This window comes from Microcaecilia unicolor, chromosome 14, assembly GCF_901765095.1.
Source record: "Microcaecilia unicolor chromosome 14, aMicUni1.1, whole genome shotgun sequence".
NCBI lineage: Eukaryota > Metazoa > Chordata > Amphibia > Gymnophiona > Siphonopidae > Microcaecilia > Microcaecilia unicolor.
The window spans coordinates 51,584,807-51,602,560 of record NC_044044.1 but is presented as its reverse complement, the minus strand read 5'-3'; the positions used below and the strand labels follow the sequence as shown (position 1 = coordinate 51,602,560).

The 17,754-nt window shown below is 47.3% G+C and overlaps 1 protein-coding gene across 2 annotated transcripts in view; it reads left to right on the top strand.

Moving 5' to 3' along the window:
• B4GALT3 (beta-1,4-galactosyltransferase 3) overlaps window positions 1-17,754 on the top strand; it is a 138,187-nt gene that overhangs the window by 46,912 nt on the left and 73,521 nt on the right. The window contains exon 2 of one of the 2 annotated variants that reach the window (XM_030186337.1): window positions 8,815-8,910. The exons of the other annotated variant lie outside the window; for it this stretch is intronic. The gene's annotated coding sequence lies outside the window, so the exon portion shown is untranslated. The remainder of the gene's footprint in view (window positions 1-8,814; window positions 8,911-17,754) is intronic. 2 annotated transcript variants of the gene reach the window in all.

Sequence of the window (17,754 nt, the reverse complement as noted above, 5' to 3'; positions counted from 1 at the left end):
AGACGCGCTTGACAGAAGCTGTGCGAAGGCAGGCATCGGGACGGTGTAAAAGCCAGATCTGCGGGATCCTCGGCAGGCATCAGCTTTCTTCTTGCCCGTGCAGCACCTTCAGACAGAGGAGAGAGGCGCTGCACGGGCCCGGTAAGAGGGAGGGGGGACCCGATGGAGGATTGGAATTGCGGCGACGACCCCAAGAGGGGGCAGGGCACAGGGCGGAGGATGTCGGGAGGCGGAGCTGAGGTGAGAGAGTAGTGAGGAAGGGAGGGGGGCAGGGGCTGCTTGAATTTTGCTTTTTCGGGGTGGGGGAGCGGCGGAAAGTGGGGAGCAGCGGGGGGGGGGGGGGCAAGGCCATCCGTACAGGACGCTCCTGATGAGCGCCCTTGCCCCCTCCCGATCCTTTTTTTATTTTTATTTTTTTATGTGTTTTCTGACGTCCTTTGGACCAATCACAGCGCTTTTAGCTCTGCTAATGCGCTGGGATTGGCTCAAAGTTTGTTTATTTTTTCACTTAATGATTTTTCCTGGCACGGAGCTGTCCTAACGAGAGGTCCAGACCTCTCGTTAGTTTTCCTGCCTTTTTCCTGCGTAAAGGCAATCGGAAAAGGTTAGTGCATGTCGTTTCAATGGGGTTTTCACACTAATTGCTCATCGCCATTCCGTTTTCGTTAGCTGCTACTGTCGTCGGAAAATAGGCTTAAGTGCATGGAAAGGATAGGAAATTCTTCCCTGAGGGCTCATTTAACGATGAAAAACGTTTAGTGCATCTACCTCTTAGTGCAGGAGATTGTACAAACTGATCTTGACAAAATTCTAGTGCTAAACTCGGGGGACAAGTGGTGTGCTGGGGAGGGCAGTGAACTAGGATGGAGTTCAAATCCCACTTGGGTTCCGTGTGAGCTTGGGCAAGTCACTTTGGGTTCAATTTGTCAGGGGCTTAGACACCTCCCTTTTGAAACTCGGCACCTAAATTGGCCCCTTTGAAAACTGATGAGGACTGAATTCTTAAATTAAAGGGCCTAAAAAGTGAGAAATTTATTAGCAGAGTTGGGGAAGGGGGAAAAAAAATGGTTAGGTGCCTGGCACCTAACTTAGGGGTTCTTTTACTAAGCTGCGTAAACTGCTACGCGCGCCCAGTGCACGCCAAAATGGAGTTACTGCCCGACTACTGCGTAGCTCTTGCGGTAATTTCATTTTGGCACACGTCTGATATGCGCATCTGAAAAATATTTTTTATTTTGGGGCGCACATAATGGACGCATGCCAAGTGGCATTTGGCACGCATAGGTCATTACCGCCCGGTTACCGCGTGAGTCTTTAGCGCTAGGTCAATGGCTGGCGGTAAGGTCTCAGACCTAAAATGGATGCGCGGTCATTTTCATTTTGCCGCATGTCCATTTTCGGCACAAAATTTTTACGAAAGGCCTTTTGTACAGACGCGCTAAAAAATGGATTAGCGTGCGCCCAAAACCCGCACCTACACTACCGCAAGCCATTTTTCAGCGCGCCTTTGTAAAAGGACCCCTTAAGATGCCTAAATCTGGGCAAGTGTATACCTAAATTTAGATGAATGATCTCCTGAAAACATAAGCTCCTAACTTCATCTGAAAATCTTCCTCATGTGCAAGTACTGAACATTTTTTGAAAATTGATCCTTATATTCCCTGGGCCTCGGTTCTAATCTCGCCTGTGACCTGAGGGTGAGTCCCATTTGTCTCCCTGGTCCTCAGTTCTAATCTTAGCGCTACCAATGATCTGTGTGACCTTGGGGCAGGTCACTCTGAGAACAATTTACAAAGGCATTTCCTAGGTAAACGGATATTTATTCGGGTTACTCTGTTTAACAATGGCTCTCACTCTTGCTGGACAGCATAAATATGTTTTGCCAGACTGAGTGGCGATATTCCCGCTGTAAGGAGAAGACAGGGTAAGGAAATTAACTTTAGATTTTGGTTTTACAAATGTACATGTAATTTAGCAGCTGTTTTTTGGCTGCAAAAATTGGTATGGGGGGGCAGGGGGTTTGAAGGGATTATAGAGTAGCCTCATACCATACCCGAACCCTCATCCACTCGCTCGTTACCTCTCGCCTTGACTATTGCAACCTACTACTCACTGGCCTCCTACTTAACCATCTATCCCCCCTTCAATCCGTCCAGAATTCCGCCGCGCGTCTTATCTTCCGCATGGACCTATATACTCGCATCACCCCTCTCCTCAAGTCACTTCACTGGCTCCCAATCAGATACCGTATACAGTTCAAGCTTCTCCTACTAACCTACAAATGCACTCAATCTGCAGCCCCTCATTACCTCTCTACCCTCATCTCCCCGTACGTTCCTACCCGCAACCTCCGCTCACAGGACAAATCCTTCCTATCAGTACCCTTCTCCACCACCGCCAACTCCAGACTCCGCCCCTTCTGCCTCACCTCACCCTATGCTTGGAATAAACTTCCCGAGCCCATACGCCATGCGCCCTCCCTGCCCATCTTCAAATCCTTACTCAAAGCCCACCTCTTCACTGTAGCTTTTGGCACATAACCACTTACCTCTATTCAGGAAACCTATACTGCCCCATTTGATTGACTGCATACTTGTCCTTTAGATTGTAAGCTCTTTTGAGCAGGGACTGTCCTTCCTCGTTTAAAATTGTACAGCGCTGTGTAACCCTGGTAGCGCTTTAGAAATGTTAAGTAGTAGTAGTAGTACCTTAAAGCAAGTTACATTCAGGTACTGTAGGTATTTCTGCCGATAAATCGCTTAGAATCTAAGCTTGTATCTGAGGTAATGGAAAGTTAAGTGACTTGCCTGAGATCACAAGGAGCCACAGTGGGATTTGAACTGTGCTTCCTTGGTTCTCAGTCCCCTGCTATAACCATTGGTTTCCAGATCAGAACTGGGTTACGAGTATTGGATATCCTAGGCGAACCTCCAGCTGTCCGCTCCCCCCTCCAGGATTTTGATAATTAAACTCTACGGTCATAATTGCCCTACAGCAATCGTATAAAATCACCTAATTGGACATCATGCTTGTAAATATTATCTTGTGTTTGCAGATAAAGGTAGGCACTGGTGGTTCTTTCAGTTTGTGTGGCTGCCAGGATTAGCTGTTTTTTTGTTGCCCATCTAGAAACTGCTGCCTTAGGCAGCCACCTGGTCTTGCCTAATGGTTGGGCCAACCCTGTTGCTATGAAAATGAACTGTGGACTTTGCAGTTGCACAGGCTTATAAAAATTACCTCACCACCCCATTTATCTCTCTGACTTCAGATCTGTTCCTAGCTCTGTCACTGTCCCTCTCTGTGTGGCTTTGGAAGAATATCTTGATCTTTCCGCTGCTTTTGACACTGTCGATCACAGCATACTTCTCGATACCCTGTCCTCACTTGGATTCCAGGGCTCTGTCCTTTCCTGGTTCTCTTCCTACCTCTCCCTCCGCACCTTTAGTGTTCACTCTGGTGGATCCTCTTCTACTTCTATCTCTCTGCCTGTCGGTGTACCTCAGGGTTCTGTTCTTGGTCCCCTCCTCTTTTCTATCTACACCTCTTCCCTTGGTTCATTAATCTCATCCCATGGCTTTTCCTACCATCTCTATGCTGATGACTCCCAAATCTACCTTTCTACCCCTGATATCTCACCTTGCATCCAAACCAAAGTTTCAGCGTGCTTGTCTGACATTGCTATCTGGATGTCTCAACGCCACCTGAAATTAAACATGACCAAAACCGAGCTTCTCATTTTTTCCCCCAAACCCACCTCCCCACTCCCCCCGTTTTCTATTTCTGTTGATGGCTCTCTCATTCTCCCTGTCTTCTCAGCTCGAAACCTTGGGGTCATCTTTGACTCTTCTCTCTCCTTCTCTGCTCATATCCAGCAGATCGCCAAGACCTGTCGTTTCTTTCTTTACAACATCCGTAAAATCCGCCCCTTTCTTTCCGAGCACTCTACCAAAACCCTCATCCACACCCTTGTCACCTCTCATTTAGACTACTGCAATCTGCTTCTTGCTGGCCTCCCACTTAGTCACCTCTCCCCTCTCCAATCGGTTCAAAACTGTGCTGCCCGTCTTGTCTTCCGCCAGGGTCGCTTTACTCATACTACCCCTCTCCTCAAGTCGCTTCACTGGCTCCCCATCCGTTTTCGCATCCTGTTCAAACTTCTTCTACTAACCTATACATGTGCTCACTCTGCTGCTCCCCAGTATCTCTCCACACTCGTCCTTCCCTACACCCCTTCCCGTGCACTCTGCTCCATGGATAAATCCTTCTTATCTGTTCCCTTCTCCACTACTGCCAACTCCAGACTTCGCGCCTTCTGTCTCACTGCACCCTATGCCTGGAATAAACTTCCTGAGCCTCTACGTCTTGCCCCATCCTTGACCACCTTTAAATCTAGACTGAAAGCCCACCTCTTTAACATTGCTTTTGTCTCGTAACCACTCGCCTCCACCTACCCTCCTCTCCTCCTTCTTGTACACATTAATTGATTTGATTTGCTTACTTTATTTTTTGTCTATTAGATTGTAAGCTCTTTGAGCAGGGACTGTCTTTCTTCTATGTTTGTGCAGCGCTGCATACGCCTTGTAGCGCTATAGAAATGCTAAATAGTAGTAGTAGTAGTAATATCAAATGTACATTTAAAAAGAATCTTCTGCCAAATATTCAAAAGGGTTTAACTAGGCAGGAGAGGTTCCTGCCCGGATAAACTCCGCTTAGCGACCCGACAGCTGATATTCAGCAGCACTTAATGAGTTAGTGCTGCTAACTGGCTCTCCTAACCAGGTGGTTAGTGGCGATTTTCAGTCTGCTAACCAGCTAAGTAACTTCATAAAGTTAGTACAGCAAAAAGGTTGTTCTAACTTTATGCGCTAAAGTTAATCGGGTGCGGGTCTGAATATCGGCCGGTACCCAGTTAACTTCTGGGTGACCGCTGAGACCCAGATATTGAATGCTGGGAGCCACACGTGCCCTGGCATTTAATATCCGGGTCAGGTCAGCCAGCGGCTCAGATGCTGAATATCGGGCCCTATATTTACAAGTATATATATTGAAGGCCATTTTCGATATGATGTCTAAATCCAACTTTTGCTGAAAACGTCCAGAAATCAAGTGGCGAATGTGGCCATGTTCAAACCTGAAAAACATCTATCTTTTTGTTTTGAAAATGGCCATTTCCTGTATGTTTTTTTTTTTAATTTCTGGAAGATTTTATTGAACATTGACAAATGTACAAACATCAGCAAAAACCATCGAACAAAATCAGTGCATGAGATCCAACGACTTATCTCCTCAGCCAGAAGAAAATATTTGGCACCAAATGTCAACAAGATACACTAAACAATCAGTATCTTCAACTTTTTCAACAGTTTTAGGAATATCCCCACAACCCTTACCCACAAAATCCACCCCCCACTCCCCCCAGAGCATCAGAACCCCACTAACCTAGTCATCTCCTCATTCCCCCACCTCCCCAACTCCACCCCGCCTGACCTGTTAACAAGAACAGTTCTTCAAGAAGGGCTCCCACAAGATCTCCCACTTCGCCACAGTACGACTTTGCTCAGAGCGAAGTCTCTCCCGCAAGATGTTTTGTGTTCAGCGTGTTTTTCTTTTGTGACTATTTTCAAGAAAAAAAAAACGTTCAAGGGGAAAATGCATAAAAACAAGCCATTGGGACGTATGGGTTCTTAGTAGACTGGCCACACAGAGCAGTGGGGCACCCTAGGGATCACTGGAGTGGACTTCACATAAAAGCTCCAAAGTACTTTCACTGTTACCACCTTTTATATTGTATGGTGTGTCTTCAAAAACCCACCAAAAACCTACTTGTATCCAACTGTACACCACTACAATAGCCCTTATGCCTGCAGGTATCACCTTTAGTAGGTTTTTGTTAGGTTTTGGGGGGCTCACACTTTCCACCACAAGTGTACCAGTTAGAGCAGCAAGCAAATCCCTGGAATAGTTAGTGATCGGTGCTGTACACTGTAGAGAAGAGGATCCTTGCCTATAACCCACTCTAAGAGGACCGGCTATAACATCTGATTCTATTATAGAGGCTGGAACTTACTGTTTCTTTCACATCTTGGAGGGGTGGGAGGGGTCAGTGACCACTGAGGGATTAATTGAGGGTCATGCCTTAATCCCTTCAGTGGTCATCTGGTCATTTAGGGCACTTTTTTAATGACTTAGTTGTGAGTGAAACAGGTCCAGACCAAAGCGCCCAACTTTTAACCCTGGACGTTTTTGTTTTGTTTTCATTGTGGCAGAAAAACGTCCAAGTTTTGGGAACGCCCAGATCCCACTCCTGACTTGCTCCCTTGTGATTTGAATGTACTGCATACAGACGTCTTAGAAAAACGTCTTAAAAATATATTTTGAAAATAATGATTTGGATGTTTTTTGCATGGAAAACATCCGTCTGTCGCTTTGTGCTTCTTAATGAACATTTTTCTTTTTTTAAAATGAGCCACATAATATAGTAGGGTGTGATGGTTATAATCATTACTTTGTGGTGAGCTGGTGGAAAAGGCTCTTATTATGCTACTAGTAAAAAAGGCCCGTTTCTGGAACGAATGAAACGGGCGCTAGCAAGGTTTTCCTGGGAGTGTGTATGTTTGAGAAAGAGAGAGCCAGAGCGAGTGTGCGGGTGTGTGACAGAGTGAGACTGTGTGTGTGACAGTGTGTGTGTGTGAGAATGAGAGTGTGTGACAGGGCCCCCTCCCCTGTTCCTAATGCCCCTCACCCCGTTCCCTCCCCTCCTTTTCCTCCTCCTTCCCACACTTTGGGTTCCTTAAGGCTTTCAAAAGTCTATGTACCCCCGTGGCCCTAACGCTCAGTATCCGGATACCCCACCGCTTTCCTCCTCACCCCTCCCCCAAGATGTAATACTTTCACATCCTTCATTTTTTTTTTAAAGTGTCCTATGTACCCTGTGTACAAATGCCCGGCATTCAGATTGTGTTCCTCTCGTAAATTTTCATTTCTTTCATTCATTCAGAACTTGCCCCCCCCCCGAACACTTTTGGTTCCTTCAGTCTTTTAAAACTGTCCTATGTACCCTTTGTGCTAATGGCCAGCATTGAGATTGTTTTCCTGTCCCAAATTTGCATGTCTTTCAGTCATTCACAACTCCCCCCCCCCCCCCCTTCTCCAGTTTAACACTTTCCTAACCACTTACAAAGCAACCATCAAATGGTACAACTTGAACATTACAGCAATATCATGAAATACCAATCAATCACTTTACCCTCTGGTGCCCTCCCCAATCTACTCTCCAAAACCAGTCTAGGTAATATATTGGCTCGGAGGTGACAAGAAAATATCAGCAGCGAAACTATACTCCCAAATCCTATATAATAATTCTCATCTCCAACAGGATGTGCTTGGGACCGTGCCTGCCGGAAGTGGTCTGCTAGGCAGGCAAGCACTGACCTCAGTGACCTCAGTGACAGACAATTTGGCAAAGCAAAACAATCTGAGTGCTGCCCATTAGGACACAGGGTAGATAGGAGAGTTTTAAAAGACTGAAGGAATTGTATCTTCTGCAATGCTAAATCGCCAATAAAAAAGATTAAAAAATCATATTTACTCTACCATGGTTCTTGACAAAAGGAATATCGAACACATCCTTTCTGGAGGTCACCTTGTGATTGCTGTGTTGATACTGGTAACTTTCTGATTGGTCTCTTGGGCCATGCCCATTTTTCTATAGGTTACTTTAATTGGAAGAATGCAGTCCGCTTTAAGGAACGCAGAATGCTCAGAGGCTTTAGCGTGGGAAACAACGAGCATGCCAAAGATTAGCGTCCTGCCAAGAGCGTGCGATTGTTTTTGTTTCTAAGAGATGGGCACTGTTGAGAAAGTCCTCACTAGGCCTCTCACAGTACGGGGGTTTCAGGGGCTAGTACGAGAGGTCATTCCCGTGAGGTTGCAGTAAAGGTAATTAGATTGTTGTAGATACAAGGCAGCTGTCTGGGTCCTTAGGAAGAAATGGATTCTATGAAGGCTTGATACCTTTTGGGCAGTTCTTAAGTTAACCCACTAGAGGTGATGGACCAGGAACCATATTAGGTCCTTTCTTTAGGTCTCAGATGCTAAGGATGTTGGAAGCTGTGGTATGATGGTGTAGGTGACAGTTTGTGCTGCAGTGACCTGGGGGAGAATGCATGTGTAATCTCATAGACTTATGAAATGTCATGTAGCGAAGAAGCCAAATTAATGCCTTTTAGGAAAGAGGAACTTTCCAGGTAGTGATTGCTCTCTAGCCAACGGTGCATAAGTCTCCATATGCTTTAAGGTCATTGTCTAGGACTTGTTCCCATTGCATGCTCTTCCTGTAAAAGACCATACCTGCTAAATCTGGTAGAGTCTTGCATGTCTTTTTCTTCAGTCTTCTGCTTTGCCTATCGCTAAGTTGAAGTAGGGCGATACCAGGGTCTAGTTCAGTGAAAAGTGACCTGCCTGCAGAATGGCTTGTACCAGATAAAAGGCTCATTCTGTATGACATCTGAGGCTCATGACGCAATCTAGGGATAGGTGATGGCAGCAGAGTATACTCAGAACTGGTTTAACACAACAGACCTGCCAGAATTTCCCCGAAGGCATATCTACCTGATTTTGGCCAACCCTAAACCAGTTTTGAGCAAGTCCATTGGCAAATTTTCCACCTAGATGTATTTGCAACGGATGGCATATCAAGCTCTGAGCAAACCTGAATACATTTTATTTATTGGGAAGATCTGGCTTTTGAAAGGGAGTTTTGTAAATCCAGTGGAAGTTCATTCAAAGGCATGACTCTTATTTTAACTTTTGTAGTGTGCTGTTGACCTGCATTGTGCTGTCCAAGGTGGATGTAGAGACTTCACTTAACCGTTCACTGGAATCATCGTTTTGAAGTTGAGGATTCAATAGGTAAGGAAGGGGGCAGGCTAGGGCCAGGTGTGAACTGTCATTTTGTGAAACTCTTCCCCCCCACACACACATGAATATACTCTTTATTCTTTTTCCCTCCTTATTCTCATGGAGCACTGGGGGCTGAACACTGTTTGGGTGCTGGAGATAAGAGTAGAGAAAATAGGCCCTTTTTCCTTTCCACCCTCTTCATCCTGGTCTTCCATCCCAAGTCCTCCCCTTATTATTTCCCCAGTGGTGCTAGAGCTCTCAACCTTCAATCCCCATGATGGTCCCTAATTTCCCCCTCTTTGGATCCTTTGCCAGCAATACCCCTCCTCTTTTTTCAAGGTCACTAAGGCACAGGTTGCATCTTGGAACTGGAATCAGCTGATTCCCTTCCATTTTAGGCAGTGGGGTCAGATTGTTTGCACTGCCTGCTCTCATCAGCCTGCTGGGACACTTAGGAGTAATTCTTTAAAGTGGGTGCCAACATTTCCACACTGATTACACATGTAAATGATTAGAATAGTATGTAGGTGTTCAAAAACATGCATAAATGCCAAAATTCCACCTAAGCACTATTATGTAAATACGTGCGTATCAAATATATAAACTACGAGTGACCGTGCTCACTCGCAAATGCGCAGTAGAGACTTCCCTCTCTGTCCCGCCCCCGCGTCAATATGTGATGACGGGGGGCGGGACAGAGAGGGAAACTGTGTGAAGGGGAGGGAACCACCGAGGTCGCCACCGCTCCCCCTGCCCCCCCCCGAGGTCGCCGCCACTGGTACCCCCCCACCCGGAGTCGCCGCTGCCGCCACCCCTCTACCCGGCCCGTCTCTTACATTCAACTTACATCTCTGCAGTAGGCAGATCAGCTGAGCTGCCGTTGGCCTTCCTTCCCTGCCTGTGTCCCGCCCTTGCCGATGTTACGTCACACGAGGGCGGGACACAGGCAGAGAATGAAGGCCAGTGGCAGCTCAGCTGATCTGCCTGCTGCGGAGATGTAAGTTGAATAGCGAAGAGACGGGCCGGGTGGAGGGGTGGCGACGGCGACCTCGGGGAGGGGGGAGCGGCGACCCACTAGCCTGTTTTAACGGGCTCAACGGCTAGTATATTACATAGCGTATATTTTACAAGTAGGTATATATGTAGGCAGAGTCTGGGCAGAGCATGGTCAGGACTCAAACTTATGCACATAACTTACAGAATATTCTAAGTTATGTGTGTGTTTCTGGCATTCAGGTGCTTAAGTGCTCGCCCCAAAATTATAGGCTCATATGTCACATTTATGCTAGAATTCCATCAAGGAAAGTAGGTGCTGGGGCACTGGTGTAGAATTACCTCACAATGGGGTTCTGGAATTCAAATTATGGCCTTTCTTTGGGGGGGGGGGGGGGGTGGAGGGAGGAGCAGCACCATATACTATCTTCACTTGCTTGTCTCCTTCCCTCACCACATTACACCTCTTTTGAGGTTTACGAAATGGCTTTAAGTCATAGAAGGGAAGCCCAGCACGTCCTTCATAATCTGGAGCTATCTCAGACCCTTCACATTCTGATCTCTCATTCAGACCCTACAGCCTTTTCAGTCACTTTCTCTGCCCTCTTCCTCTTCAGTACCCACATTCTGTCACTCACTCACTCTTTCACCTTTTCTTACACACCTTCCAGTTCCTTCACTCATTCCCCCCCCCCCCCCCCCCCCCCATGGCCACCAGAGCTTGAGGTGATGGGGCCTGAGGAACCTAGATCTTCTACTGTATTCTGCTGAAAGTTGAGAGCCAGTGTTCTTGGATAACAAAAGAGGTCTCATGATCATACTTGTACATTTTATAAAGCAATTTGACAGCTTTTTTTTAATTAGCTGGAGATGCTTGATCAAATAGGAAGGTACCCCTGGGAGGAGTGAGTTACAGGAGTCTAGTTGACTCAGCACAGGTGGATGCACCAAGGTCTTCAGGGCTGCACCATCTTTCACATAGCAAAAAATTACTTCTGAAAATTCTTGATTTATATGGTTCAAAGAACAGCGAATAGTCAAACTACACCAAGGGAGAGGAGAGAGTGTGTTATGTAAGAGTGGTTAAAATGAGTATAGGAGTGTTATGTAAGAGTGGTAAAATGGGAAGGAGATAGGATTACTATATTTGACAAAAAAGAGGGCACAAAATAAAATGCAGACCTGCCCCAGCCCCACCCTAACCCCACTCTGCTCTACTCTACCCCATCCCACCCCCGCCTCACCACATCCCTACCCCGCGACTATCTCGCCCCTGCACCACACAGTCGCCTTGACCCCCTCCAAGAAAACCAGATGCTATAAGCAGTGAAAATCCCGGTAAAGTAACAGAAATGCATTTTATTCCTTACTCTGCTAAATAAAAAATGAAAAGATGTGCCTTTCTAAAAAAGCAAACAACCATGAGCATGTCCCCCTTTCCTTTTTCTCCCATCCATGAGCATATCCCCCTCTCCTCTCCCATCCCCTTCTATCCAAGTGCAGTATTTCTCACTTTTCTCCGAGGACAAGCAGGCTGCTTGTTCTCACATGTGGGTCGACGTCCGCGTCGGCCCAGGAAACGGCAAATTTTTACCAGGAAAATTAAAACTTTTTGCCAGAGTCTTCTGGTGTGCATGCAGCGCGCACCGCACATGTGCAGATGACTTCCCGCCTGTCGCGTGAGCGTGCCTCCTCGGTTCTTTATTGTCCGCGACGAGGTGAGAGGATTTTTTTCTGCTCTCCTTGTTCTTGGCCCAGAAACAGAGTCTGACGACTATTTCTTTTATTATTTTAGTCATTTAAAAAATATATATATGCCCATAGTTTCTTTTAGTATTTATTTCTGTATTTTAAGTTTACTTTCTTTTTGACCAGGCCGTGCATTCGGGTTTTCTCCCTTTTTGTGCCCTTCTCTTTTTTGGCACAATCGCAGTGTTTGATTTCGCCAAAGCCATTTTTCCTTCCATGTCATTGAAGACACCCAGCTGCTTCAAACGTTGTACTCGGTGCAACCGGACCATCTCAGGTACTGATATCCACGCCTGTTGTATCCAATGCCTGGGCCTGACCATAGCCCAGCTGCTTGTAGTCTGTGTCTTCGTATGAAGAAACGGAGCCAAGCGTCTCGAGAAGTCCAACAAGAAAAGCTTTTTGGGGCTCGGTCTGCTCCTTCGTCATTGACATTGGTACCGAGGGCGGCGGCATAGACATCGAAATGAGCATCGATGTTGGGAAGAGAGGTAATGGCTGCTGACAGACCAACTCGCACTGGGAGCAGTGAGAAGTCGAGTGGGTCTCCGCCTGCCTCAAGACCTCCTGTTATGCAGGCCCCCCTGGACTGACCTTCGTCGGACCCGGCCCCGAGGAGGCGTGAGGATTCCACGTCCTCCTCATCGGTACCGAGGAGTCTTGATGACGGGCGTCAAGTGAAGGCGAAGAAGCACCGTCATCATTCTCCTTCGACACACGGTACCGGGACCTCCGGAGCGTCGAGAGAGTCGGCACCCGAGAAGCGTCGGTGCCGAGAGGATCGCTCCTCCTCGATACAGGAGGTGCGATGCGCCGGTCTCCTAGCAGCCCAGTACCTGCTCCCGAGCTTCCACGGATTCTGACACCACCTGTTCCACTGACCCCACAGCCTTCTCCGATGGCGGCTCTCGACGAATGCATCCAGACCTTGTTTCCAGAACTTCTGGAGGGACTGCTACGACAGTCAGTTTTGGTGTCGGGGGTGCTTACGCCTTCTCTACCATCTGCTGCAGCGGTGTCTGGCCCTTCTGCAGTGAGGTCCCCGACTGCGGTGCTGCCTGTGGCATCGGCTGCCACCTAGGTCGACTCTCCGACGTCGGTGGAGGGAGCTTCGCCACAGTCGGACCAGGCGTCGGCCTCTTGACATCACCATAGATGATATCGTTCCTTGGCGTCAAGGCAGGTTCAGTGTCGAAGTACCTTTACACAGGTTTTATCCAACACTGAGCAGGAGCGTTCGTGGGAGTCAGAGGAAGATCCCAAATACTTTTCTTCTGATGAGTCCTTTGGGATTCCCTCTAATCCTTCCCCTCCACCAGAGAGGAGACTATCTCCACCGGAGAGTCTGTCTTTTTCCTCTTTTGTCCGGGAAATGGCTACGGCTATTCCCTTCCCTGTGGAGGTTGAGGATGAGCCCAGGACTGAGATGCTCGAGGTCATGGATTATTCTTCTCCACCTAAAGAGGCCGTGACAGTTCCTCTGCATAAGGTACTGAAGGAAGTCCTTATGCGAAACAGGTCGGCCCCTCTGTCTGGCCCTGTGGTCCCGAAGAAAGCTGAATCCCAGTATCGGATCCACGGTGAACCTGGATTGATGAGGTCTCAGTTACCCCATAGTGGTGGACTCTGCCCTCAAGAGAGCCAGGAGTTCTAGAGGCTATGCTTTGGCACCCCTTGGGAGGAAGACGTATCAGGCCGCTATGCTCGCTGCCAAGATTCACTCATACCAGCTCTTCACGAGCGTGCACTTGCGGGACTCAATACGGCAACTGTCGAGTTTGGTTGATGCACTCCCTCCAGAGCTGGCCGAGCCTTTTCACCAGGTGGTCAGGCAGCAGAAGGCATGTCGAAAATTCCTGGCCAGTGGTACATTTGACACTTCTGATGTAGCATCCAGGATCGCTGTTCAGGGTATAGTGATGTTCAGACACTCATGGCTGCGTGTCTCTGACCTGGATCATTCTTTCCAGCAGCGAATGGCGGATGTTCCTTGCCTGGGGGACAACCTTTTTGGTGAAAAAGTAGAGGATCTTGTTGATCAGATCAAGAAGCATAATGATGCTATGGATTCTCTCTCCCACCGGGCACCTTCTGCTACTACCTCCTCATCTAGGAGGTATTTTGGAGGGAAGAGAAGTGCTCACTATTCCTATCCTAGGCGTAGGTACACTCCTGCTTCTTGGCAGCCTGCCCAGGCTCAGCCAAAGTGCGCTCATTCTCGTCAACAGCGTGTGTCTAAGGCCCATACTGCTCCCCAGCAAAAGCAAGGGACGGGCTTGTGACTGGCTCCAGTTAAGCATAGCCTCAATAAAAGTGTCCGTACCGGACAACTTGCCTTTCAGGGGGAAGTTGATATTTTTTTACCGAAGGTGGCCTCTCATAACCTCCAACCGGTGGGTTCTTCAAATAGTCCAGTTAGGATACACCCTCAATCTGGAATCCAAACCTCCAAATTGCCCACCAGGAGCTCATTCTTACAGCTCCCAGCACAAACAGGTACTTGCAGAGGAACTCTCCACCCTTCTCAGCGCCAATGCGGTCGAGCCCGTTCCACCAGGGCAAGAAGAACTGGGATTCTATTCCAGGTACTTCCTTGTGCAAAAAAAAACGGGGGATGCGTCCCATCCTAGACCTAAGGGCCCTGAACAAATATCTGGTCCGAGAAAAGATCAGGATGCTTTCCTTGGGCACCCTTCTTCCCATGATTCAGAAAAACGACTGGCTATGCTCTCTGGACTTAAAGGATGCTTATATGCACATCCCGATACTACCAGCTCACAGGCAGTATCTTCGATTCCATCTGGGAACACAGTAATTTCAGTATTGTGTGCTGCCCTTTGAGCTCATGTCTGCGCCCAGGGTGTTTACCAAATGCCTGGCGGTAGTTGCAGCGTTGCTACGCAGACTGGGAGTGCATGTGTTCCCCTATCTCGACGATTGGCTGGTGAAGAACACCTCAGAGGCAGGAGCTCTGCAGTCCATGCAGGTGACTATTCAACTCCTGGAGCTACTGGGGTTTGTCATAAATTATCCAAAGTCCCATCGTCTTCCAGTTCAGAAACTAGAATTCATAGGAGCGCTGCTGGATTCACGGACAGCTCACGCCTATCTTCTAGAGGCGAGGGCGGACAACCTTCTGTCTCTCGTTTCCTTGGCCACAGCGTCATCAGGTCACAGCTTGGCAGATGTTGAGACTACTAGGCCATATGGCCTCCACAGTCCATGTGACTCCCATGGCCCGTCTTCACATGCGATCGGCTCAATGGACCCTAGCTTCCCAGTGGTTTCAGGCCACGGGGGATCTAGACGATGCAATCCAGCTACCCATCGAATTTCGCAATTCCCTTCAACGGTGGGCAATTCGATCTAGTTTGACCTTGGAACATCCCTTCCAAATTCCTCAGCCGCAAAAAGTGTCTAAGCTGCATTGGCTCCCAATTAAAGCTAGAGTCACTTTCAAACTTTGTGTTCTTATCTACCAGATTTGTTCAGTATGTCCCCTGACTATATGTAACCTCCTTTTGACCTTCCACCATGTAATGCTGTTCTAGAGTATCCAAATGACCAGATAAAATTTAATATAAACAAATGCAAAGTGACGCACATTGAGAAGAATAATCTGAATCATAGCTATTTGATGCTAGGGTCCACTTTAGGAGTCAGCACTCAAGAAAAAGACCTAGGTGTCATTGTACACAATACACTGAAGTGCGGTGGTGACCAAAAAAGCAAACAGGATACTAGGAATAATTAGGAGAGGGATGCAAAATAAGACCAAAAATATTATAATGCCTCTATATCGCTCCATGGTGCCACCTCACCTTGAGTATTACATTCAATTCTGGTCGCTGTATCTCAAAAAAGATATCGTGGAGTTAGAAAAGGTTCAAAGAAGAGTGACCAGAATGATAGAGGGGATGAAACTGTTTTCATATGAGGAAAGGCTAAAGAGGTTAGGGCTCTTCAGCTTGGAAAAGAGACGGTTGAGGGGGGGTATGATTGATGCCTGCAAAATCCTGAGGGGTGGGGAGTGGGTGGAGTTGAATTGATGTTTCACTCATTCAACAAGTTTAAAGACCAGGGGTTACTCAACGAAATTAAATGGAAATACTTTTAAAACAAATAGGCGGAAATATGTTTTCACTCAAAGAATAGTTAAGCTCTGGAACTCGTTGCCTGAGGTTGTGGTAAAGGTGGTTAGCATATCTGGGTTTAAAAGAGGTTTGGACAAGTTCCTGGAGGAAAAGTCTATAGTCTGTTATTGAGATGGACATGGGGAAAGCCACTGCTTGCCCTGGGATTGGTAGCATGGAATGATGCTACTAATTGGGTTTCTGCCAGGTACTTGTGACCTGGATTGGTCACTGTTGGAAGCAGGATACTGGGTTAGATGGGCCATTGGTCTGACCCAATACGACTATTCTTATGTTCTTAGCTCAAGCTCTTTCTTTCTATCCGCTTTCTCCCTGTGATGACTACAGGAAGAAACCATAGAGGGGCATAATCGAACAGAAACGCCTATCTCCATGGGCGTTTATCTCCGAGAACGGGTCCGTGAAGGGGCGGACCGAACCGTATTTTGGGAAAAAATAGACGTCCATGTTTTATTCGACAATTTGTGAGCTGGGCGTTTTTGGTTTTCAGCAATAATGGAAAATGAAAGCGCCCAGCTTAAAAACGAATAAATGCAAGGCATTTGTTCGTGGGAGGGGCCAGGATTCGTAGTGCACTGGTCCCCCTCACATGCCAGGACACCAACCGGGCACCCTAGGGGGCACTTTTACAAAAACAAAAAAAATGGTAAAAGAGCTCCCAGGTGCTTAGCACCCTTCCCTTGTGTGTTGAGCCCCCCAAATCCCCCTCAAAACCCACTGCCCACAAGTCTACACCATTACTATAGCCCTAAGGGGTGAAGGGGGGCACCTACATGTGGGTACAGTGGGTTTGGGGGGGTTGGACGACTAATAAGCATTAAGCAGCACAATTGTAACAGGTAGGGGGGATGGGCCTGGGTCCACCTGCCTGAAGTCCACTGCACCCCCTAACAACTCCTCCAGTGACCTGCATACTGCTGCCAGGGAGGTGGGTATGACATTTGAGGGTGAAAATAAAAAGTTGTGAAACATCATTTTTTGTGGTGGGAGGGGGTTAGTGACCACTGGGGGAGTCAGGGGAGGTCATCCCCGATTCCCTCCAGTGGTCATCTGGTCATTTAGGGCACTTTTTGGGGCCTTATTCGTGAAAAAACAGGGTCCAGGAAAAGTGTCCTAAATTCTAGCTAAAAACGCATACTTTTTTCCCATTATCGGTGAAATGCGCCCATCTTTGTTCGGCAGATAACCACGCCCCAGTTCCGCCTTCGCCACACCTCTGACATGCCCCCATCAACTTTGTCCGCATCCGCGATGGAGTGCAGTTGAAAACGTCCAAAAATCGGCTTTCGATTATACCGCTTTATTCGTTTTTGTGAGATAAACGTCCATCTCCCGATTTAGGTCGGAACTTGGGCGTTTTTCTCGTTCGATTATAAGCAGGATAATGTCCTTGGCGAGCACTGAATAGATAAGTTTACATGAAAAGTGAATAGTGATGAAGCAACTGAATAATGAGGAAGTGAATTATGCAGAGGTGAAGGACAACACAATGTGTCCCCTTAATCCAAACTTAGTTATGTATCTTGATTGTACTTATTCTCCAGTGATATCCATTCAGGAATGCCGGTATTGACAATAAACAGAATAACCCAGTGGGAGTGAAAACAGAGACAACAGACGCAGCCAAGCTTAGTTTGTTTATTAGAATTTATTTACTGCCTTTTTGAAGAAGTTTAAAATATTGCTCAAGACCCATCTGTTTACTGAGGCCGCAATGCTCAGAAGCAAACGCGAGTGCTAGAGGCCATTAGCGTCGGACTAACAACCACATTAGTGAGCGCAGAATGCTCAGAGGCTCTAGTGCGGGAAACAACGTGTATGCAAAAGATTTATTTATTTATTTATGGCATTTATATCCCACATTATTCCTGCCCATGGACAGGCTCAATGTGGCGCACAATAGTCTATTAAACAACATTAATACAAAATACAGGAATTAGCGTCAGAGAAGGGAAAG